Source organism: Protopterus annectens, chromosome 8.part0 (assembly GCF_019279795.1).
Source record: "Protopterus annectens isolate FY-2018-M chromosome 8.part0, PAN1.0, whole genome shotgun sequence".
NCBI lineage: Eukaryota > Metazoa > Chordata > Ceratodontiformes > Protopteridae > Protopterus > Protopterus annectens.
The window spans coordinates 62038943-62064876 of NC_056741.1; the positions used below are offsets into that span (position 1 = coordinate 62038943).

A 25934-nucleotide genomic window follows, 5' to 3' on the forward strand; every position below is an offset into this window, starting at 1 on the left:
TACATGCCAAATGGGGCATTGTAATCGATGATTGGCCTAATGAGGGAAGAGTAGAGGTAGACAATGACCTCTTTCTTCCTGGAAGCAAAACCCTTAGTAATGAGGTGTGCCACATAGAAGGACTTTCTGATCACAGTGGCAATGTGGTGATCAAAAGAGAGGTTGCTGTCAACCTGTGTTCCCAGATCTCTTCTAATGCCTTCTGTGTTCAGTGGACTACCATCAATGTGGTAATTCATGGGAACTGGGTTTTTTCCCAAAGGGGATGAAGATGCATTTTTTGGCATTGAGCTTAAGGCCATGGTTCTGACACCAGTCATTGGTCTTAGTGAGGCCTTTCTGTAGGATGTCAACATCATTTGGGGAGTTAATTATAGCTTCCAACTTGCAATCATCTGCAAACTTTTGTCAGCCAGAGTCCATTCGTGTTGGCCTGGACTTCAGAGAAATAGATACCAAACAGAAGAGGACCCAGGACTGAACCCTGTGGAACTCCACTCCTGACTAGTCGGCAGTCTGATTTGGAGTCAGCTACTTTCACACTGTGGGTTCTATCTGTGAGCCAGTTTGCAACCCACATAGTGAAATAGGGGTTGATACCTAGCTTAGTAAGTTTTTCTATGATTCCTGAGTGGGGAATGGTATCAAAGGCCTTGCCAAGATCAAGGTAGGCTGTATGAACCACCTTGCATTCATCCACAGCTCTGGTGACTCACTCAAAGATGTCAACCAGGTTGAGCAGGCATAATCTATCCTTCACAAAACCAAACTTTATGGGATCCAGAGTCTGGAGATTCCCTATATCCTTGTTTATTAGGTCCATGATGATGCGTTCCATAGCTTTGCATTTCAGACTTGTCACGCTAATGGGGCAATAGTTCCCAGGGTCTGTAGGTACTCCTCCTTTGTGGAGAGGGATGACTGTAGCAGTGCACCATTTGGTAGTGACAAAGCCTGAGGCGAGGCTGTGATTGAATAGGGCACACAGGTGAGGTGCCAGTTCACTCTGCAGTTCATGTAGAACACAGCTAGGGATATTGTCAGATCCCATACAAGCTGTATTCTTGACCTTGGACAGTGCTGTTTTAACCTGTTCAGCAGTAATACTGGGTGCCTGAAATCTACTGGTATTGTGATTGGTCCTTTGGGGAGGGGAGAGGGGTAAAGTTGGCCCTGAATCTGTCAGCCAGTATATTGGCAATATCTATTGGCTCAGTATAGGAGGTGCCATTGTGCAACAGCTTTGAGCAAATCTGGGTATTGCTGTGGAGATTCTTTACGTAACTATAGAAGGCCTTGTGGTTGTCTTTAATATCTGCTGCAATTCTGTTTTCATAGCTAGCTTTAGAGGATTTGATGAGGGATCTCAAGTTTTTGTTGAGGCTGATAAGGGAGTTTTTCCAGTCTTGGGACTTCACCTTATTTCAGATCAGTTTCCTCCTTCTGTTGTAGAGTTTGTTTATGGCAGGGGACCACCAGATTGGCTTCCTTTTTTTTTGAGGAGAGCATCTTGACTCTATTGGGTATGGCGAGATTCATGTATTTGTGTACATGTTCATACAGGGCATTAGTGTATGATTTGGCGGTCATGCAGTTGTTCTCCAATTGCATGGGTGCTGTGAAGTTAGCCACTTCTGTCTTTAGGAGCCCAAAGTTAGCTTTGGAGAAGTTTTTCATCATGGTTACCTTTGCGGGGGGGGGTGGGGTGGGGGGGATGTGGATTTCCAAGGTGATTAGTTTGTGGTCAGATCTAACCATGGAGGAGCTGACTATTGGTATGGAGCAACGGTTGCCCATGTTAGTAACGACCAGGTCAAGGATGTTGCTACCTCTAGTGGGGGTAAGAATGAGCTGGTCCAGAGCATTGGAATTAATGAATTCCAGAAAATGTTGGGCAAGTGTATTGGCACATGAGTAGTTTTCCCAATTAATGGAGGGGTAGTTGAAGTCGCCCAGTATGACAGTGTTAGGTTGGACCCTAATATTATCCAGAGTGCTTAGGAACATGGAGTGTGAGTCTTGGGTCATGGTTGGGGACCTGTAGCAGGCTACAACCTAAATTGCTGTCTTACTCAGTGTTAGCTGCACCTGAAGTATCTCTGATGAATTATGTTGGGCTACAAGTCTGGAGGTGTGCACATCCATTATGTATATGGAAACACCACTGCCTTTGGAGCTTCAGTCCAAGTTCTGGGGCTGAGAGGTGTGGAATGAGTTATAGCCTGGTAGTGCAGGGGTCTTTTCTGCTGCCTTGAGCCAGGTCTCTGTTACAGCAGAAATGTCAATGTCATCCATTTTAAGGAGTGCTTTGAGCCAGTGCATTTTGAGATTTAGACTTCTAGCACTGAGCAGCATGACCTTCAGTTTGCATTTGTTTGTAGCTGTTACAGTGGTGATTTGGTCTTTGGAACACCACCTAGAAAAGGCACTATAGGTGTGGCAAGAGCCTTCCACAGTATCCGGAAGCCCAGGGGTGACAGATGTAGGCCATCTTGGCAAATCATTGAGGTCTGTCAATCATGTCATCCCAGGCAGACAGATACTGGATCTCCTTAGAATGACACCAGAAACTTAGCCAATTGTTGAAATCTCTCAAGAACAAACTTCTGGTACTTTGAGTCATACTCAACTTATTAAACAAAGCAGTGTAAAATGCTGTCTACAGTAACCCAGTCATCTTTGTCCATGCCAAAAGTTCTTATAAAAATTCTGCAAAATTCTGAATAAAGCTGGTTATTTATAAAATGAGATTGGTGTTGAGTGGCATATCCAGCATTGTCAGCAATTTACTTGTTTGTTACCAGGGTAAGGGAGATGCTAATTACAGCTCTAAACCACACAAGATTCAGATCCATACCTGTTAGGGTTATTGCTTATTTCTTCTTTTGTAGGATAGTTTTGATTTGGGCAATTGTGGTCTGCGGGAAAAAAAAAAACATAAAAGAATGGTAAATATCTTGTAATTTTAGTCAAAAATATTTTCTAATTTTCTCAAAAAATTGCAGAATCCTGTGATAATACTCCTGAAACACTTTAATTTGATAAAAACACAGCAACGACTACAGTTCTCTATCTTTCCAATACTCATTTTAGAACCATGGTATTGGTATTGCTTATTGTCCCATTCCTGTTTTCTTGGAACATGCTTGGAGTTTATGAATTAAATATTTGAGATTATTAAACTCTATTCATATGTAGCACCTTCCATTTTATCAGACCCAGTCTCACTTTCATTACACTGGAGTATGTGGTTCTTTGCAGAGCTGATACATGATTGTTGAAATAATTAATGTCCTGTTTTTGATAACTTTGCCCATTTTTAGCTGCCTAATTTAGGCTCAGTCTTTAAATCCAAATTAAAGCCTACGGCAGAGATAACAATAAGTAATTGAATATATGACAAATCGTGTATTTCTCAGTCAATATGCACATGTAGATTAGATCATGAGGTTTAGGGTTTCTGTTGCTGATTACCGAATAATTTCCGCATGCTTTCATACAATGTCAAATGCATTTAGTTTATGGCATTAAGGGGTGCAAATTCCTACGTACATCATTTTTTCATTCATGGTAATGTACTTACCATTTGCTATCTGGATGGTGAAACATGCATCTAGCTTTTTTGAAACAACATAAATTTAACACACATCAGCTTTAATGCAAATTCTTTCTTAGCTGTGATTGTATTAATAAATTGCAAAACTCCCAAGACGGTGTCATGTACTTTTTTCTGAATCTAAAGTCAAGGGGAAGGATATTTTCTGTATCTCGAATAAAAGTAATGTCTTTCGGCTTTTCCCGGTTAGGAGTCACCACAGTGGAATGCCAGTCCGCTTATGATTGGCAGTAGATTTTTATGGTGCCAAGGTGCCAGCCTGACACCCAACCTTCAACGAAGGCACACCCATTTTCTGTATCTCGAATACAGTTGTTTAATTCCTTGCTCATTTACATTTGCCTCTCTATATCTGTCACATAGTAGAAGCATTTGAAATGAGTTTGGGTGTTTCATGCCTCAGACTAAACCACCCAGATATGCCTAAAATTTAGGTAAACATATGGATGGAATTTTAATGATCATTGAAGAAACATTATTAATTAAACATAACAAATACTTTGTTGCTGTGAAAGCTGAGCTATGCTATAATATCCTCTTTGATGAGTCCTATGGTGGGGTTCATTCTTTCTAACATTTAGAATTTGGTATTGTTTGGCATGGGGTACCCATGCATGGAGATGCATGCTGTGATGAAATGTTGTGCCCTAGATCTGCTGACTCCCTCTCATCACCAAAGTGGACTGAGAGAACCAACACTGTGCTCTATTTTTCAGTAAAGTAGTTTGTTGAGACATCCCCTAGGAATTCCCAACTTGTACAGATTGTGGATAATACCAAGGGACACTTGACCTTATGTTTAGTTGATGTTTGATGAGGCCTCATCTGAAGAACAAGAGACCAAAACAAGGGGGACAGATCTTTGAAGAGAAGGATACTGTTTCCTCATCAATTAACCATCCACTTGGTCTGTGAGGTCTGTCCAAAGAATACTCCCACCTTGAAATGGAAGTGCAAAACACTGAAAATGCTCAAGGGAGGAAAACCTCAGTCACACCATTAAAAGCTGCACATGACCAAACATGGAGTCCTAATCACAACATCTGCATGATAAGTTCATAGGTTCATAGGAGATTATGGGAGTGGGCTACTATGGAACTCACCTGAACAGCTGTACACACTGCATTGAAGATGTCCTCCAAGAATCTATCTTAGAGTTCCTTGAACCTATCCAGTGCCTGTCCACCAGGAAGAATTGATTTTGGATAGATGAGATGCTCTAAGTATGCCCCCTTACTACATCTATCTAAAGTTCTTTAGGGGGGACAAGTTTGTGGTCCTGGGACTGCCACCAGCCAAAAGCTACCATATAAGAGTTTTTTCAATGATGCTTTGAAAGCCACTCACTCACTCACTCACTCACTCACTCACTCACTCACTCACTCACTCACTCACTCAAAGCCCTCAAACTCCTCCAGGGAGCCTTGGAGAGGGAAAAGGAACCATGTGCACCACAACACCTCCATACACATTCTCAGGCAAAGGATCCTTTAACAGCAATAGGTGCACACTTGGTGTCAGGCAGACCAGGACCTGCATAGGACCTTGTCCATGCCAGCGGCATTGCATGATTGGTGGGAAAAGTCTACATCAGATCTACCAGTGGTATTAAATCAGGTTAGGCCTAAGTCAGGTCACCAAACTACCTACCCATTGAGAATTCTCCATTCTTCTCTTCCTTTGGCCATAGGATGGGCCTCCATTCTGGTCCCCAGAGGAACTTCCTTCTAATATTCTAATCAACCTAGGCCAGAGGAAGAGCAGAATAGGTTTCAGTTCAAAGATTAAATAGAGACTGGTGCTCATCTAGCATAGAAATATACCAATGATTTATATATATATATATATATATATATATATATATATATATATATACACACACACACACACACACACACACACACACACACACACACACACACACACACACAGATATATATATATATATATATATACACACACAGACACACACACACACACACACACACAGATATATATATATATATATATATATATATATATATATATATATATATATTCACTTCTGAATGTCGAATTACCAAAACTTCGAATTTCATATGGTCAAGATCATATGATCCAAGTTTCGGAATCTCGACATTCCAAAATAAATAAAAAAAAACCCACCCCGCAACTTAAATATACCAACTCCGAGATCGCACTACAGCGAGGAAAAGGGAAATCTCCCATTCCGTGCTGTATGCAGATCTCCTTTCAAAATTTTGAAGTTCTAAACATTCGATCATATGGTCTCGACCATATGAAATTCGAGGTTTTAGGAATTTGAAATTCTGAAGGGAACCCATATATATGCTGGCTTATTTTATGTAGTTCGTATTTTTTCTATTTTGACAAGATGTTGAGTTAGAAAATGTCAAGCTTTAGCTACATTTGATTTATATCCATATATTGCATTTGTCGTGTATTGCTTTCTGTTTTTTTTTGTTTGTTTTGTTTTTAGTGTGTTTTCTCTGTCGGAATATTTGGTCATTATAAAAGTTTTGAGAAAAAGAAAATTAAATGGAAATAATGCTATTAGTGATTCATAAGGTAACACAGTCAGATTTGATTCCCAGAATATTAGAAGGCTGTGGGTTCTTTACCCACATTAGAGACAAGTGTTCCTGTACTGACACTGCAGTACATCATAATGGAGTGCTACATCCCTGAGGTACTGTCCTTTAGATGAGATGCAGGACTAATTTGCCATAGCAAAGATAAAAACTAGACCTGTATAATCAGCAAAAAGAAAGTGAAGGACGCAAAATGTAAGTATGACTGTTAGTTAATGCATTATGCGAGAGAGTGTTGTGTGTGTGTACCTGGCATATCCACCCCCACGCTCAGAAACATGAGGTTGGCAGAAAGGGTAAACTCTTCTTTAGGACCCATCAAGGATGAAGCCTCAAGGTTTATTTATTTGTTTCTTTAATTCTTTATTTATTTATTTAACATTTGTTACGAGGTAGACCACTGATCCCATTGGACCATCATCAAACTCAGTTGGCATAAATCCAGTTCAAGAGAAAAACTGTTAATGCAGTCATAGGAATGAAACAATGATAGTCAGTAACACGGCTAAGTCGAGTATCTCTACAGTTCTGTACAGTTGCATAACATATGGTGGAGGAATATGGAAAGAGCTAAATATTTAGGAAATGCACCATTGCAGGGGTTAGGAGATGATGGTGGAAAGGATAAGGGAGGAGCGGGGAGATGAAAGAAAAAAGTGGGAGAGCAAAATAGAGACGGGAGATGTATGCGGATGGAAAAGCATGAGTCTCAGCTGTGGGAGTTACGTATAACAGATATAAAAGTAGGACAAGTGTCCTAACTAACATAAATGTCTACCCTAAGCAAGATGAAACAGTGTGCTACAACAAAGTTGCAAAGTTTGCCACAAAATCAGAATGTCAAACACACCACTGTAAACTGCTACTAGAACTAAACTGTCTTGAACTTCCCAACCAACTTGTCTTTATTCAGTATCCACTTTGAACAACCTTATTTTCAAGCCGACTGCCTGCCCTGCACTAGGCAGACTAGTCACACCTCCCTAGGAGAAAAATTTGCGGAAGTGGCTGTTCGCGGTTTACAGCTTTCGCTTTTTAATTGTCGATCTTTATGTGTTCAAAGAAAAGACTCTTCAAGCGTATAATATAGAACCATTTTTGGACACTATCTACTCATCGGCTATGTATATGGTGAGAGTGACTGTTATTGTCTATAATGTTTTAACTCTATAGAATTGTCTAGATGTGTAGTATATGTTGTAATATCCTGCAGCATAGGTTATGTTCTTTCAACTAATTTTTGATAGTATTTCTAATATGATATGTATTGTACTGGATTACACTGTATTTGTATTGTACTGTATGTGGAGCTTTTCTTCCCGGGCCTTTGCTGAAAATGGGTTCTGTAGACCCAGTAAGACGACCCCAGTAAGCTAACATCAAATAAACAAAAATAAATAAATAAGGGAGGAGAAATGTAAACATTGTGGTGACATATCGATGGCGATGACTATACAAGTAATTTTTTTTAGGTTGGATCTAAGTTTAGAGAATGGGTCAATTTGTTTTAGATCCATGTGTTGGGGGATGTGATTCCCAAATTATGGAGTTATTGCAGAAAAGGTGTTATCTGTGTGGTGAAATCTAGTCATAAGGGTCTGTAGAAAGGGTGCAGCGGATGGCTGAGATCTGAGGAAGCAGGTCGAGGTCTTTGGAATTACACTATTAGCAGAGAAGGGAAAGGAATTTAGATTCATGTCAGATCTATAAGTCATGAAGTACTTTATGTTTTAAACTTTGAGTGGTGTGCATATGTGTCTGTGGCTAAGAAGAACATATAGAAGTTAGAACTTACTTTTAATGCGTTAATTAACAAGGGATACATTTTTGGTGGTAGTTAATAAACGTGTTGTGACTATACTGTTGGGAAAAGCTAGATGATTTTTCCTTACACAGAAATTTCATAACACTTGTATAAGGACATAAGTTCTATAGTGAGTCATGTTTCTAGAGTTTTAAAACAGTTTGATAAATCATACTGTATAATGATGAGAAATCCTACAGACTGGAAAATGTCTGATTTTATATATGTATATATATATATATATATATATATATATATATATATATATATATTGTCTTTCAGCTTTTCCCAGTTAGGGGTCGCCACAGCAGAACTCCGGTCCGCTAATGATTGGCAGTGGATTTTTACATGCCGAGTTACCAGCCCTGACGCACAACCTTCAAAGTGCAGCCCATTCATGCATGTCTCCTCACAGAAGACGCTCTAGCTGAGAATCAAATCGGACAACGTCTTGCTGTGAGGTGACAACGCTACCGCAGCACCACCACCGTATATATATATATATATATATATATATATATATATACAAATAATTATAGATATATAAACTGATAACACTATTTGGATTTGAAATAATTTATATATTTATGCATTTATTTATTTATTTAACAGTTGTTTACCAGGATAGTCCAGCTGGACAGCTAGTGTCCATTTTCAATGGAGTCCTGGGGAGAAAAGTTCCAAAGAGTTACAGAGTAATGAACAATTTATAATTACAATCAAGATGACAAAGTTTAGGAAACCCATGTAGAAAGGTTAACAGGCTATTAATACAGAGATAAAGTACAGACGTGATCATACGTTTTATAGACAAGTGTAGGTGCAGTGCAGTGTTTTTACATTACAGACCTTTAGTATAGTATAGGCATGTAGACAGTATTTACAGTATGTTCAAAGAGAAAGAGTGTAAGACAGTATTATATGTTTGTCTAAAGCATTAGGAGGTAACTTCCTTCAGCAGGGTGGGAGTTCAGGGAGGTCCACTGCAGTCACATAGATGGTTGGTGTATAGTTAAGATTTTAGTAGGTTTTTGCAGGTGGATGCACATTTTTTGCAGTCTGAGGTCAGGAGCCAGGGTATTCCATATTTTTGCAACTTCATGAGGGAAGAGAGAGTCCCCAGAGCTGGTTTTACACTGGATATTTTCTATCAGAGCTTTGTTACTGGATTGTAACTGTCTATTTGAATTGTAGAAGTTTAGGAGGCTGGTCAGGGCAGGAGTTTTTTTCAGGATAATATAAGATCTGGTGTGCCAGGTTGAGTTGGTGGTATCGTAGTAAATTTGGGAATTCTAACCACTGTAAGGATTGGCAGTGGTGAGAGCATGATCTGGCATTGGTAACGAACCTGGTGATTTTGTTATAGCAAGTGGAAATCTTATTAGTTTTATTTAGGTTTGTTAACACTGGGCAAGCATACAGTAGTATTGCTAGCAGATGGGTTCTGGCTATGGTGATTCTAGCTTCAGAAGTTAGGTTCCATTTACAGCGATCAAGGGTCCATCATTTCTTGTGGACTTTGTAGACAGTGAGGGATATATGTTTGTTGTATTTTAGTTGCTGGTCGATTGTAAATCCTAGTAACTTAGTTTCTGGGACTGTGAAGAAGAGGGTCTTGTTAGCTGAGGATATAGAGAAGGTAGTATCATAGGTCTTGTTGGGTAGAACAACATAAGTTGTGTTTTCTTTGAGTTTAATATTAATTGGGATTTGTTTAGCCAATTTTCTATTTCAGCAAAGGATTGTTGGATGTGGAGCAGATCAGAGTTGTATCATCTGCGTTTTGGACTATTTTGACTTTAGTAGTTGCTGAGTGCAGTTGGTTTATAAAGATGCTGAACAGGAGGGAGTCGAGGATGGAGCATTGGGGTACACCAACCCTGACTGGGAGTGTGGGGGGAGTTAATGTGACAGATTGATGGCAGTTGTTTAGATAGCTGTTAAACCATAGCTGGGTGGGGCTGTCAAGGCTGAGATCTGAGAGACAGGTTAGGAGTTTATTGTGGGAAACTGTATCAAATGCTTTGGATAAGTCTAGAAAGGTGGCAGAGACAAGTTTACCTTGGTTCCTGTATCTGTTTATGGTGTTAGTGAAGTTAATTAGAGCTGTGGTGGTGCTGTGAGATGGGCAGAAGCCATGTTGTGAGTTGGATAGAAGGTTGTTAGAGAAGGTGGGAGGGGAGTTAACGGTGAATGCATCTTTCTAGAATTTTGGATAAGAGTGAGAGGATTGCGATAGGTCGGTAGTTGGAGAGATCAGTAGAGGGACCACCTTTGTGAAGAGGAATGATGAAAGAGGTTTTCCACAGTGTTGGAACAGCGTGTTTGGTAATAGATCTATTTATTAGTAGTGTGACGGGGTAGGCTATGGCCCTAGGTGCGAGTTGGAGGTATTTGGTAGAAAGATTGTCAGCAGTGAGGGTGGTTCGTTCAAGTTTTGCTAAGAGTTCTTGGATGGTAGATATTGGTACTGGCTTGAGTGGGAAGGGGGTAGTGTTTGCCTGGTGTTCAGAGGATTGGGAGGTTGGTGGGGGTTTGTATAATTTATGAGTTTAAGTACAGTGGAGGTAAAGTAGTCTTGAAACTGGGGGTGCGGTGGTTTTACTGGGCTGCCAGATGTTGTTTACTGCAGCCCAAAATTTTTGAGGGTTGTTACTGTGTTTCCTTTGTAGGGAAGTGTAGTGTTTTAGCTTGTCAGTCTTAACTTGTTTCTTTGCTTTATTTCGAAGTTCGAGGAAGGCTTGCCTAGTTGTGGGTGTTTTGTGTTGATGCCAGATTTTACAAGACTTGTCCCTCTCTTTTAGCAAGGCCCTTGTGGTGTATTTTAGCCAGGGGGCTGGGTTGCTACATATTCTAATTGTTTTGATTGGGCTAAATGGTCAAGGACGTCTAGAAATGTAGAGTTGAAATATTCTACTGCATTGTCTCGTAGGAGGGTTTAGACCAGTTGCAGGATTCTAAGGCTTCTAAAAAGTGGTCTGTGGGGAAGTTTTTGTGGGCATGGGTTTGTAGTAGGGAGGGGAAGTTTACTGATTTAAGTTTGTGTCTAAGGATGAAAGTGGGATTGTGGTCACTGAGAGAGTCAGGCAGTGTTCCACATTGATAGGCAGTGCTGGGCTGGTTTGTGAGGATCCAGTCTAGCATGGATTCCCTTTTTGTGGACATATCAAGAATGATGCCACAAAATTAAGACAAGATGATCAATTTCAACAATTGGCTTAAGTATCGGTGTCATTCAAAGGGGATCCAATGCCTGTCAGCCTGAGATGACATGCTCGACAAGCCACGATGCTTCGCTAGGGATGGCTTGCACCTGTCACCCCTGGGCTTTCGGATATTGGCAAAGGCTCTTGCAACCCCCATAGTGCGTTTTTTAGGCAAGGCTCAAAGGACAAACCCACCTCCATAGGTGTCATAAGGGATAAGAAATTAAGAGTAATGCTACTCAATGCCAGAAGTCTAAACCTCAAGATGCATGCACTCGAAACTCTCCTTAGCATGGAGAACATCGATATCTGTGCAGTAACAGAAACCTGGTTCAAGGCTCTCGAGAGCACCCCAGCACTACCAGGTTATACCTCATACCATGTTTTTCGACCCCAAAACTTGGACCAAACCACAAAAGGAGGGGGAGTATCAATATTCGTCAAAGATACTCAAACCTCCAGGTTGGTGGCACAGCACGAAGCATCAGAGACTATCCATGTGCAACTAACAGTGGGTAAAACTGCCTTCCAGTTTATAGCCTGCTACAGACCACCCTCCCAAACCCAGGAATCCCACTCGGCCTTCCTGAGAACTCTGGAAAATATGAAGGTCTCTCCAAACACCATTATATTGGGCGACTGCAACTACCCAAACATAGACTGGGAGCATTACTCTAGCTCCAACACCTTAGCCCAAAGGTTCCTAGAATTTATAAACTCAAATGCTATGGAACAGCTTGTTACCACTCCCACAAGAGGGGAAAACATACTGGACCTGATCATCACCAACATGGGGACTCTATGCTCCAGACCAGAAGTGTATCCTTCACTGGTAAGATCAGACCATAAACTAATCTCAATAAATATTCACATCCCGACCCCAGCCCCTGCCCAGAAAACCACAGTGAAAAACTTCTCTAAAGCAAATTTCACACTCCTAAAAACCGAGGTGGAATCCTTCAAAGCCCCTGGGCCTGTGGAAAATACAGCCCAGACAGCAGAATCCTTTATAAATGCATTCTATGAACACCTTCAGGAATGCATGGATCATGCAATCCCAAACAAAACCAAGACCCAATCCTCCAAAAGCAGGCGTCCTGTCTGGTGGACCCCAGCCATAAACAAACTATACAGTAGAAGGAGGAAGCTACTACATGATAGAGCAAAATCCCAAAAAGGGAAGGCATCTCTGATCAGTATTAGCAAAAAACTACGGGCACTCATAAAATCGTCTAAGGCCAGCTTCGAGAGAAAAATTGCACAGGACACTAAGGATAATCACAAGGCTTTCTTTAGTTATGTTAGAAACCTGGGTGGGAATTCCCAGATATGCTCAGAAGTAGCCCAAAATGACAAAAAATACACCAAACCCACAGACATTGCCAACATCCTAGCTGACAGGTTCAGCGCAAACTTCTCCCCTTCCCCACCAAAAGGGCAAATATCTATCCCAGCAGAGTGCTGCCCCCCTGACATCTCAGATGCTCAGGTAAGAGCTGCCCTCTCCAAAGCAAAAAACACAGCATCAATGGGACCAGATGGTGTCCCAGGCTGCATCCTACATGAACTCCAAGAAGAACTAAACCCAAACATAAAACTACTGTTCAATCTCAGCCTTACTACAGGATATGTACCCAAAGAGAGGCGTACAGCAACAGTGGTCACTCTCCACAAAGGTGGTGCCTCAATGGATCCTGGAAACTATCGCCCCATAAGCCTGACTAGCTTGGTCTGCAAAGCTATGGAAAGGATCATCATGGACCTCATAAATAAAGATATTGGGGACCTACAGACATTGGATCCTACCCAGTTTGGCTTTGTTAAGGGCAGATCCTGCCTCTTAAACCTGGTCGATTTCTTTGAAACAGTCACCAAGGCCATTGATGAGGGGAAGGTGGTTTACACAGCCTACCTGAACCTCGCAAAAGCCTTCGATACAATACCCCACTCGAGCATTATAGATAAGCTCACCAGCTTAAATATAAACCCCTATGTCACTAGATGGGTTGCAAACTGGCTCAAGGACAGAACCCACATGGTTAGAATTGCTGGAGCCATGTCAGACTCCAAACCAGTTACAAGTGGCATCCCACAAGGCTCAGTCCTGGGACCTCTCTTGTTCGGTATATATTTCTCGGAGGTACAGGCCAACACGGAAGGACTGTGGCTAACCAAGTTCACAGATGACTGCAAACTGGGCGCCATAATTGACTTTCCAGCCAACACAAGCATCCTACAAAAGGGCCTCATAGAAACAGACAACTGGTGCCAGAGCCATGGCCTCAAGCTAAATGCCAAAATGTGTATAGTCATCCCCTTCGGCAAAAACAAAGTGCCAACAAATTACCACATAGATGGTAATCCATTAAGTATGGAAGAAGTAATTAGGGACCTGGGGACCCAAGTTGATAGCAATCTCTCATTCAACAACCAAGTGGCCAAAGTGGTTAGAAAATCATTTTATATAGCCCACCTAATCATGAAGGGATTCACATCTAGATCAGGTGAGGTCATCGTACCGCTTTACTCATCCCTCATCAGGCCCATAATTGAGTACAATGCCCCTTTTGGGATGTACCTTACCAGACACCTGCAGCAACTGGAAAGACCCTAAAAGTACCTCACCAAGAGGATCAAAGGGCTCAAACAGATGCCATATGCTTCCTGGTTAAAGAAACTCCAGCTCTACTCAATGGCATACTGCCTGCTCAGAGGCGATCTGTGCCTGACGTATAAAGCCATGTCAAACCCGGAATTAATGGACATGCTGCACCTCAGAAAATCCAAATCCCATCGAGCTACGCACTCGAGAGACTTGAACCTCAGCACTGAAATAAATAGGACATGCTGGAGGGACAGATTCATAACCCAGAGGCTCCCTTCACTCTGGAATAAAATCCCAGTCCAGGTTAGGCAGAGTCCCTCATTGACTCTCTTCGAGAGGAATCTTGATGAGTGGATGGGCGATCGCAGATTTACTCTGGGTATCACTTCTGTGTCACTGTTAGACAGATGCACAGTATACTAACCTCAAAAAAGGGCATAGCAAAATTCATTTTAAAATGGGTGGCAAAAGCCAAACACACTCTGGCTAGGCTTGTAAATGCCCTAGGGCAGATAGACTAGTATGAACCTATGAACCTATGAACCTATGTGGGTGTTTGAATGAGTTGGGTGAAATTATATAGTTTTATGTGATTGGTGAGTGTTGGAGGGTGGATAGAGTTGCAGTTGATATTAACATCACCTAGGACTATGGTTTCTTGAGGGGAGGGAGTGGGAAGCCCAGTGGAGTATTGACTAGTGTGATTAGGTTCTCCCCTGGGGGTATATAGATCCTGAGTAAGGTTAGGTGCTTGTACTGGTTTAAGAGGAGTTTGGCACATATGATTTCAGCATTTTTGGAGTTTTAGATTGGTTTTGTAAAGTAGGGCAATACCTCCACCTTTTTTGTGGATTCTGTCTACTCTTTAAATGTTATATCCGGGAGGGGTTATGCAGTTGTCCTTGATATGTATTGACCTTGATATGATATTAACCATGTACAGGTTGTATAGGGTGATGGCTGAGTGCAGCTCTTCTATATTGTTCATAATACTGCAGATGTTTAGATTGAGTATTAGTAGGTCAGTGGGTTTGTGCTGAAGTGGTAGTTGGGAGTTCAGTCTGTTGTTAATAATTGTTGTGGGGCCGGAGTTGGGGTGAATATCTCCTCCTAGTAGTAGTCGGGGTGCTATGTTGGTAACTGTTCTGAGGTATAACACCATTAGGCTCTGGAATTGGAGGCATGGCTGTTTTTGAATAGTGCAAAATAATGACTTGGGGAGGTGTTTTGAAAGATGATTTGGCTATAACTGGTTTGATTCTCTGCTGAGGTGCCTTCTGTGCAAAGTCTGCATGCCCTCCCTGTGTTCATGTGGGTTTCCTCTGAGTGCTCCATTTTCCTCATACATTCAAAAGACATCCAGTAGGTAGAGGGTCTATATTATATAATCAAACTTTCAAAACTTCGAATCCCATATGTTCAACAACATATAATCGAAGTTCGAAAGTTTGAATATATAATAAAAAACAAAAAAAACTTAACTTAATGGTGCAGGCAGGGGGGGGGGCAAGCCCCCCTGCACCCCCTCCATGGGGGCTGCGGCCCCCACACCGCCCTACTTAAAAATACCAACTCCGAGATCGCACTTCAGTGCAGAAAAGGGAAATTCTCCCATTCTGCACTGAACGGCGCCGTTATGCTTAACCTTCGAACATTTGAAATGTCGATCATATGGTGTCAACCATATGACGTTCGACATTTTAAGCGTTCAGGGTTCTAATAGGAAGTAGGAACCCTAGGTAGATTGCACACTCTAAATTGCCCATAGATGCGAGTGTGTGGTGTGAAAACAATCACAGCAGTAGGACTAGCTACCCGACAGTGTAAACCTTTGCTCTAGATGATTGTCACCGTTGAAGTGACAACCCATGTGCAAAAATGACAAAAGGGGTCGTGGATGGATAGCTGGACATATAACAGACTTTAACTACAATTAACGTCATACCTGTCTTACACACAGTGTACACATATCCTACCTTGTTTTTATTCTGGTACTTCTGTTAGACTAAATTTGTTATAGTATATAATTTACTAACTTTAGTCTTTATGCAAGCAATAATGCCCTCCAGGGTGTGTGGAAGGGCATTAATTACACATTAGCACACACCCTGGAGAGCATTACTGTGCTTGGAGAATGGGCTCTCTGTAAAATTGTTGTGTTTTACTTACTTATGTATTTTTTTAAGTTCTATATTATTTTTTTAATATATTTTTGATGTAAAATAGTTCCTCCGCCTAATGTTTCATACTTGCTGTAGTATATGTTAATGGTGTTGGGGAAAGCATTTTACATCCAAAATATATTAAAAAATAAAACAGTACTGAAAAAATGCATAAGTAAGTAAAACACAACAATTTTACAGCGAGCCCATTCAATAAGGGCTGGTAGAGATCATTCTGTCTTCACTCTCTCTCACACACACACACACGCACACACACACAGTCTCTATCTTTCATGCACACATTCACTTAGCAGATGAAAAACAATGGCGTCTGTTTCATTTTCCTCAGTCCGAGCTCCATGGGGGCATGATAAGATTCCCTGAAGTGACTGACTTGTTTTTCACCAGGCATAACTTGTGCATTAATACCCTAATCAGGGTACTGATGTACAGTAAGCACATTTTCTAATAAAACTTTATTCACCAGCCACATCCCCACATTATTCTACAAAGTCCTGTCCTAAATTTTTGCTAAAAAATTAAATGCTGAATTTATCTGCTATGCTGCACTTTATCCTTGAAATACTCTGCTTTATTCAATCCCTGCATGTTTGTTTGTTTCTTTTGGCTTTTTCCGGTCCACTAATGATTGACAATTGATTTTTACGTACCGGCTTGCCAGGCCTGACGCAAAACCTTCAGCGAAGGTATGCCCATTCACGCATGTCTCCACGCAGAAGCCGCTCTAGCTGAGAATCGAACCGGACAGCGTCTTACTGTGAGGCGTCAATCCCTGCATGTAATTTGTACATAACATAAATGTTTAAATAAAAATAAAAAATGCTAATTCTACAAATGGATCAAACCATATGCTGGAGAACAATAGTTTAGCACTATTTGATGTAAATATTCTATATGTTGTTCAAAAATGTATGCTATTAATAACCTACAGAAAAGTTACAGCAACTCTGTGTATATTTCATTGTCAAACTGTATGAAGTCAAATGTGTTGTATTTTCTCACACAATCAAAATGTAAATTCTGTAACTGTAAACATTGTACTGTAATATGGCCATCTCAGTTACCAGTTAACAAACAATCAAATACATATGCCTTCACATTTTCATGTGTAAAATATTGCCTCCAATTCTGCATTTTTAAGAATTATTAGTGATTGTGTCACTTGCAACCCCAGTTAGTGTCCAAAAGTTGCTTTAGCTGCCTAATATAAATGTACTTTGTAAATAACTAGCAATTAAGTTCAGCTCTAGTTTAGAATTTGTGTAAATACCTCCGCACTGTAACATTATTTGCTGAGACAGTACTTTGTAAATGATAATGTGCGTGAGAGATTGTTAGCAACTGATAAATATTAAATGATTTATCTCTTGAGCGCTAACCACATTAGGTTGCTTGCTACACCTTACCGATTTAAATCATGCTTATAGGACACAAATTAAAGATTGACTCAGTCGTGGATACTCCATTTTTGGTTTACTGAGCAGATATCCGAAGCACAGCCAGTAAAACACTGTTTTATATGTTGTTGTTGTTTTTTTTTAGTTTATTTGTGTCATTAATATTAAGTGTAGAAGGTTAAAAATAAAAAGATACATTTGGTTAGTCCTATCTGAAACATAATATGTCAGAGATGACATAAGAAAACTTTGCCCAGTACTGAACTTCAGCCTAAATGTAAACTGAAAATACAGGAAAGATTAGCATAGACGTGTGTGTGTGTGTGTGTGTGTGTGTGTGTGTGTGTGTGTGTGTGTGTGTGTGTGTGTGTGTGTGTGTGTGTGTGTGTGTGTGTCTGTTATGCATGTGCATGTGTGTCTGTGTCTGTGGATATATGTAAGAGAGACACCAGTAGACAAAACTCGGTCAGACAACAGTATCTAACATGACATGGCAAATAAATGAGATGGGGTAAGTAGTTACAGCTGAGAACTGAATTCACATCTTTTGATGGAATATTGTAATTCAGTATTGAGCTTTATGTAGTATGCATGATTTCTCCACATTTGAAGCACTTGTTCTTCTTCTTTTGGCTTTTCCTGCTTAGGGGTCGCTACAGAGGAACAACGGTCCGCAGAACGATTAGCAGTGGAGTTTTATGATGTCGAGTTGTCAGCATGGCGCCAAACCTTCCACAGAAGGCACGCACGCACACACACACACACACACACACACACACACACACACACACACACACACACACACACACACACACACACACACACACACACACACACACACACACACACACACACACACACCTAGGGCCGATTTAGAGTGTCCAATCCACCTATAGCATGTCTTTGGGATGAGGGAGGAAACCGGAGCAGCCAGAGGAAACCCATGCAGCCACAGGGAGGACATGCAGACTCCACACAGAAGGCACCCCAGCCAAGAATTGAACCAGGGAACCTCTTGCTGTGAGGCGTCTCCACAGATGAAGCACAATTGTATAAAACATAGTTACCAATATCTTCTTCCATGAATAGTCACCAAGCTTTCATTTTGTCTTTCACATCCTTTATAATTCATGCATATAACTATTGAATGGATTCACAGTTACAGCACAGAATTACATGCCTCTAAAATGTCAAGCTAATTAAAATCACTTCACATACATTTGTGTGCATTAAATGCCAACCGGAGAGCACATAGGACATCCATTTGTGCCTCTGGCAGCTCATGTTCAGGAAAGAACTTAGACTGCTAGTAGGTATGTCCGCTGGGAGAAGATAAAACAGTCAGCAGCCATCCGGGTAGGGTAAAACATGGTGCCTCTGTGACACCTGGTGGACATCGAAAGTCTTGTTGGACATCTCAGGTTTAATTAACATCCATGGTTGCATCAATGTATTGATGTAAAGGCACTAGCTATATACCTCTTAAACTGCAGACATTGAAAATAGGAACAAAGGCCCTTAAAAGGAAGACCATCCAGCTAAAATCTGAGCATCTAGCTAGCATATAACGTTTGAATACTAAATAGCACATAACACTTCCTGTTTCCAGTAGGAATGTGGAATACTACTCAGAAATACTTTTAAAACCAAAGAGTGATACAAATAATGAAAAATACAAAAATATTATCAAAGATACCGAGTAACACCTTCTTTAAATTATTGGTGTTGCTAGTATGTTGATCACATAGAGTGTTTTTTCCTGGCTACTGGACAGTTTCAAAAACAACATGGCTATTATACAATGGCATTATTAAAAAATGGTTTATGTGTTTTAAATAATGTCATCGTATAAATGGACTAGAATGTTCTTCAGTCCCTTATTCTACTAGCAGATGTGTAACGCACTGCACACACGTTCAGTATCTGTTAACGCATGTACTGCGCACGCGTTCAGTATGTGTTAAAGCATGTACTGTGCACTCGTTCAGTATGTGTTAATGCCTGTAATGCGCACGCGTTCAGTATGTGTTAAAGCATGTACTGTGCTGTCATTCAGTACGTGTAATGCATGTACTGCGCACGCGTTCAGTATCTGTTAACGCATGTACTGTCCACTCGTTCAGTATGTGTAACACATGTACTGTGCGAGTGCTCAGTATGTGTAATGCATGTACTGTGCACGCATTGATTCAGTATATGTAATGCATGTACTGCGTGAGTGCTCAGTATGTGTAATGCATGTACTGTGCACGCATTCAGTATGTGTGATGCATGTACTGCGCAAGTGTTCAGTATGTGTAAAGCATGTACTGCGCGAGTGTTCAGCATATACTTGTCAGTGCCTGTACAGCGAATGTTTGTCATAACTGTTTCTGTCTTTTGGTACCATATTCTTGCAGCTGCATCAGCTCATGGCAACCTGTAATATTTTTTTCTTTTTTATTTCATAATAACTATGCATCTAGAGTGCTTTGCTGCATGGATTTTTGTTTGTCAGCTATCACTCACAGTGGCTAAGTGTATTAACATGGCAGGCTCTGAATGCCCTGAATAGTGCACAGTTTCCCTGTAATGTTCATCATACTGGGCAGTATTGTTTAAACAAAGTTGAGCTATAATATGCCTTTTCTTAAATCCAGCCCCAATTCCCACTCCACAATCCCTCTTTTTCTTCTAAGCTGTTCTTATTGTAAGTACAGTTTATTGTTTCACCGAAGCAGTGTTTTCAACCACTTTAGCAAAACGCAATATTCTATTTTGTCACATATGTATTTCAGAAGCACATCTCTAGAGATGCGTGTTCTACCATATTTCTCTTCTAACTTTGTGGTTGTACCGATTATACTATGTTATGAAACTTTTTGAAAATATTCTTTCCCGTTTTTTATTGGTTTGTATAACCTCTTTTGTCAAACTTTTAAATACTGAATAATTTTACACTCCATTTCTATATATATTGTATTATTTCTGTTTGTCCTGTTGGATCAGTGACCTACCCCGTAAAAGAATATGTAAGTTATAAGTTGTTGTTTGTCTTTCGGCTTTTTTCCTGGTAAGGGGTCACCACAGCGGAACGCCGGTCCGCTAATGATTGGCAGTAGATTTTTTACGAAACGCCGAGGTGCCAGCTCGATACCCAACCTTCAACGAAGGCACGCCCATTTACGCACGCATGTCTTTCAAATGCTACCCAACCACGGGGAGGACATGCAGACTCCACACAAAAGGCACTCCCAAGTTTATTTTTTTGATTGAATCAATATTTGTATCTGTACATTGTGTGTGTATATCTTACTGTTATTTATAAATGTAAAGCTTTTTTTTCCCTGGGCCTCCACTGAAAAAGGACATTTTGTCCAGTTGAACTTTCCCAGTTAACAAAAGTAAAATAAAATAAATAAAATAATATAATATTTCCTGGTGCCAAGCAGGTTAGATTTGTTCTTACCAAAATGCAGTTTTAAGGCTCATTTGTTGAAGGTACCTTCAGAGCAGTGCCAGGCTGTTCTTCTGAGTTAGTGATACATGATAGGACTTTTCCAGATGCTCAAATAATTCAGAATATAGACGTCTGTTGGGATTGCCAGATGAGAGTGTGTGCTAGTTGGGTCAAGCATGAGAAGCAGCAAGGACTGAGTTTTGGGGTACTTTTATCTGGGTTACATGCAGGGTCTGCAAACAATGAAAACAACAGAAAAGGAAACAGTATTTTACATTTTCAGGAGCTTACAATTTGTTGCATATCACCATAATGAAATAATGATACCAGCACTTATTAAAACAAATCTATTTCCAGCTAAGCGATTATGGTAAGTTGTAGCTAGTATCTGTAGCTGTTTGGGGCATTTGTCATTTAATGAGGTCATATAATGCTGGTCTTTTCTACACTCTAATTTATTTTACTTAGTAGGACTGACAAAATAAACGATAACTGCTCACAAAATGCCCCCCACACACACACATACACAAACACACGTACACACCTGCACATGCTAAGGAAAGCATTTTCAGTAACAGAAAGAAAAGAGTTCCTGGTTTCATTTGTATTGCTTGTAAATCCAGCCTCATGTGTTTGACATTGAGAGTACAGGCCTACCTTTGTTGTAGGTTTACAGGTTCATAGGTGCATACTATGCTAATGACCACTAGGACCCTTAAAAGCCTAGTCATCCAACCCAAATGTAATCCACAAATTTGATTTATATTTGATTTATAGGAGATGATTTACAGACTGCATTTGTCCATCAGACACACAGAAGCTAGAGCGGGGCGAATTTTTGATTAGCCATCCATTTGTCCCAGTTGTGCTTAAATAGGAATAGGGAGCAACTGTGTTTTACATGGATAGGGAACCTGTTCCAGAGAATGGGAATTCTCTGATAAATAAATCTGTCTCTCCAGCATGACCTACTTATGTTGCAAACAAAATGTAGGTCTTTTAATGTAGTAGTTCTGATGCTGTTTGTTTTCTGGATGGGCAAAAAGTTCATCAAAACATGGTCCAGGGATGCTCTGTATGCCAGGCAAGGATCAACTCTCAGAAGTATTTATGATACCAAGTAAATTGGCGAGGCTTTCCGGTGGTCACTGTAGGACATTGTGCTTACTCACTGTATTCTTTTTGTAAGGAACCTTTGTGGATGTGAAAGTTGCTGCATGTGTCAGGTCAGATACATACCAAATGGAGCATTATACTCAATAATGGGCCTGATGAGGACCAAGTACAATGGTATGATGACGTCTCTAGACCTGGCCATTGCATGTAAGTTGAGCAACATAGAAGGATTTCCTTCCTACCTTGGACACATGTTGGTCCAAGGATATGTTACTATCTACTTGAGTTCCCAGATCCCTGACTAGAAAATCAATTTTTAAGGATGCTTTATTGTGATGCAATTCCTCAGGGTGACAGACTTCCCTAAGGTTACTATAATGCATTTATTGGTATTGAGTTTTAACCCATTGCTTTGGCACCAAGCATTTGTCTGTGTCAGACCTTTCTGAAGGGTGTTGCCATCTTGAGGAGATTCAATGACCTCTCCCATTTTGCAGTCATCTGTGAACTTGGTTAGCCAAAGTCCTTTGGCATTGGCTTTGATGTCTGAAAAGTAGATGCCAAAGAAGAGTGGACCTAGCATAGAGCCTGGGGGCTCTACTGGTGACTGGACTCTTTGTGGTGGTGGCCTCACCGATTCTGACCTCCTGGGTCTTGTCAGTGAGCCAGCTAGCTATCCAGCATGTTCTAAAGGGGTTTATACCTTGTTGTATAAGTTTGTTGACAATGCCTAAGTAGGGTATTGCATCAAATACCTTAGCCAGATCTAAGTAAGCAGTATGGACAGTTTTCCTTTCATCCATTACTTTAGTGACCTTTTCAAAGAAGTCCACTAGATTCAGTCATCATGGCCTTCCCTTGACAAAGCCAAACTGGGATGGATTAAGTGTGTGGAGGTCTCCTATACTCTTTTTAATAATTTCCGTAATAATTCACACATTATCTTTAGGTCACTGACAGTGGTCAGTCATCTCCTAGCCCCCCCCCCATTCCCCTTTGTCATCTACCCGAAATGAAAGACATCTTCTATTATTTTCAAATGCCTTTTAAACTGAGATGTCATTTTGTTCTGAATTGAAGAAACCCTTTTTTGTAACTCTGTGCCCTCCACCATCAGTGATTATTTCCTGCAGTCCTCCTACCACATTGCAAACCACCATCACCTGCACTTATGACTAAATGCCCTGGACCCATTTTCGTCTACAGCACATGCATACACTGTTTCAGACCTGACTGCACTGTGAGATAACCTTTGTTCAAAAGTTTCTCAGGATTTGGGGGATATTATTGCTTGATGATCACTTCAGAAATTATAGTCATTTAGCAAAATGGCCAGCTGCATATTGCAACATAAAATTACAATTTTATCAAAATGCGTATAGACCCACATATCATGCAAACATTTTTATCCAAAAAAACATTTATGGATATAAAAAAAAATCATTTTCACATAGGATGGTTAAGTTGAAACAGCCTGCATTATAATATGGATTTGTATTAATTTGCATGAAATAGTGGTTTAATCTATGTGCATGTATGTGTAGGTCTTACTAAATACCTGTAATTTGCCCATTAACATCCAAGGTTGGAATAATAGAGAACTGGTTGTGTTGCTCTTATGTGAACTAAAAATTAGGCAGCAGATTGAAACAGCAAGTAGCATTCTCACCTCACAGCAGGAAGTTTTCTGATTCCTCAGCTGGGTGTCCTCCTGCTTGTGTTTTCATGATTTTTTTTCCAAATGGTCTAGTCTAGTTTCCTCACACATATCTCAAAGTTAACTTGCTACACATAAAGTTTAAACAGGCTTTCAAACATCATATTACACACCTTGTAACACATAAAGTTTAAATACACTAGTATGTATCATATTATGCCCCTTGTTCCACACACAGTTTAAATAAACTTACAAGTACGATGTTATCCCCTTTGTTCCACAAACAGTTTACATAACCTTTTAAGTAACACAGTACATACAGTTTAATTAATCCCACACACAGGACATTACATTCTTATACATGTGAAGTAAACACAACTCAGAAGTGTGGAGTACATCTCCTTGGCACACACATCTCATCACTGTGACATTGCATTTTTATGGGGTGCATAGATGGTTACCAGACATGCAATCCAGGAGTCCATGGAGGAGTCTAGCCCAGTTTTCACAACAGCTCCAGAGCTTCGGCTGGTTAAGTGACTTCCTCTGAGTCACACTATTGGCAAATGGAGGCTGGAAGAATCAAACCTTGGACTGTAAGAAGCAGGCCATTAACACCTCATAGCCTTAATTTTCTGTACCAACTGCCAGATGTTGTAATCAGTATGACTGACTAGACTGTACTCTTAACAAAGTATAAGCTCTTGTTTTAAATATAACCACAGGGAAAAGATGACAGAGGCTCCTTAGCATCAGTAGAAAATGACCACAAACAAGACAAGGTCCGCTGAGACTTCAAAGTAATCAAGGACTTATAACTCCATTTAAAAAAGATACTTCTTTGTTCTTTATGAATAAGTAATGCTATATATACATTATGCATATGCTAATTCATACCAAACTGCACCCTGTTGGGGGCACATATGGCAAGTGTATGTTCATGTTTAGCACACTTGTTTTATTATTATTATAGGGCAGTGCAGTGGTGTAGCAGTTAACGCTGTCACCTCACAGCAAGAAGGTCCCAAGTTTGATTCTCGGCTGGGGTGCCTTCTGTGTGGAGTCTGCATGTCCTGCCTGCATTTGTGTGGGTTTCCCCTGGGTACTCCGGTTTCCTCCGCCATTCAAATTCAAAAAAGACATGCATCTGGAGCTTTTCTTCCTGGGCCTCCACTGAAAAAAGGCTCTGTCCTAGTCAGACTTTCCTGGTTAACAAATGTTAAATAAATAAATAAAAATACATATATAAATTAATAGCAGTTTATAACTTGTTATGCATACAATATACACTTGCTCATAAGTAATGCACTACACTCCTTTTTTATATATACAATGTAGACATATTTATGTTTGGCAAGTTTCTCGCTCTTGTTAGTCACAGTGTAAACATGCTCAAATTCTTCACACAGAAATAGTAAAAGTACACGTGACAGTACGCCAAGTAAATGGCTCACACATCTGTTGCTGAGGAGTATAGTCCATGTGAAGGCAAAGGGTAACATATTGCTAGATGTAAACATGTCATTTATCTGGGTCATGACATACAAAGCATAAATATGTTTGTATTTACCTGCAAAGAACATACATAACAGTACTGATAGACTAGCAGAGTACTGAGGGTGTACTGTGTCACCTGCAAAGGGGAAAAAGGGCCGAACAAAGTGCCTCATGAGGTTCATGAGTCCAGGCTGCTCAAGGTATTTCCTTAGCTGAAACCACCAGCTGTACCAGTCAAATATTCTGTGCACTCTGCCTGATAACTGCATGCTTCAGGATTGGAGATGTTGTAACCCTCTAAGACTACTGAATTTTAACTTCTAAAACGTGGTTAGGGGCACACCAGGCAGTTATACCACACACTTTACACTCCCAGCTGTTTGGCAGAGAAAACTTTTCATGGTTTGTTTTATGTTTCCCACATAACTAGAATTTTTTCTATTTCCCATTAATCCTCATCATTTTCTATTAATTTTCTTTTCCTGACTCCCAAGTTATTAAAATGCTTCATTAAATTCCAATGTACAAATCAGGATAGTGTAATTATTTCTTCATGATGTATTAAGCAAGATATCGAGACATGAGTACTCTGGATTAAATAACAGCAAGTTAGTACATACGACATTGAGGAGGGGAGATGGTTAGCATGAATGTGACTGTTTTCTTAAATAGTAAAACTTAAAAAAAGACATTCAAACAAGTGAGCAATATGTCAAAGGTGCAATGCCCTCTGCAAGTAATGTTTTAGTGTCTACCCACTTAATTCAATCATCAAACTTAGAATTGTATGTAGGTGTCTTCCAGTCTGTATAAAATTACATTC

General features: G+C 40.3%; 1 protein-coding gene across 3 annotated transcripts in view; it reads right to left on the reverse strand.

Moving 5' to 3' along the window:
* LOC122808646 overlaps nucleotides 1-25934 on the reverse strand; it is a 411096-nt gene that overhangs the window by 262458 nt on the left and 122704 nt on the right. Inside the window, exons 2-3 of one of the 3 annotated variants that reach the window (XM_044079614.1) lie at nucleotides 20887-21074; nucleotides 2858-2918 (exon numbers count right to left, since the gene is read on the reverse strand). The gene's annotated coding sequence lies outside the window, so the exon portion shown is untranslated. The remainder of the gene's footprint in view (nucleotides 1-2857; nucleotides 2919-20886; nucleotides 21075-25934) is intronic. The other 2 variants (XM_044079616.1, XM_044079615.1) reach the window with 2 other exon arrangements.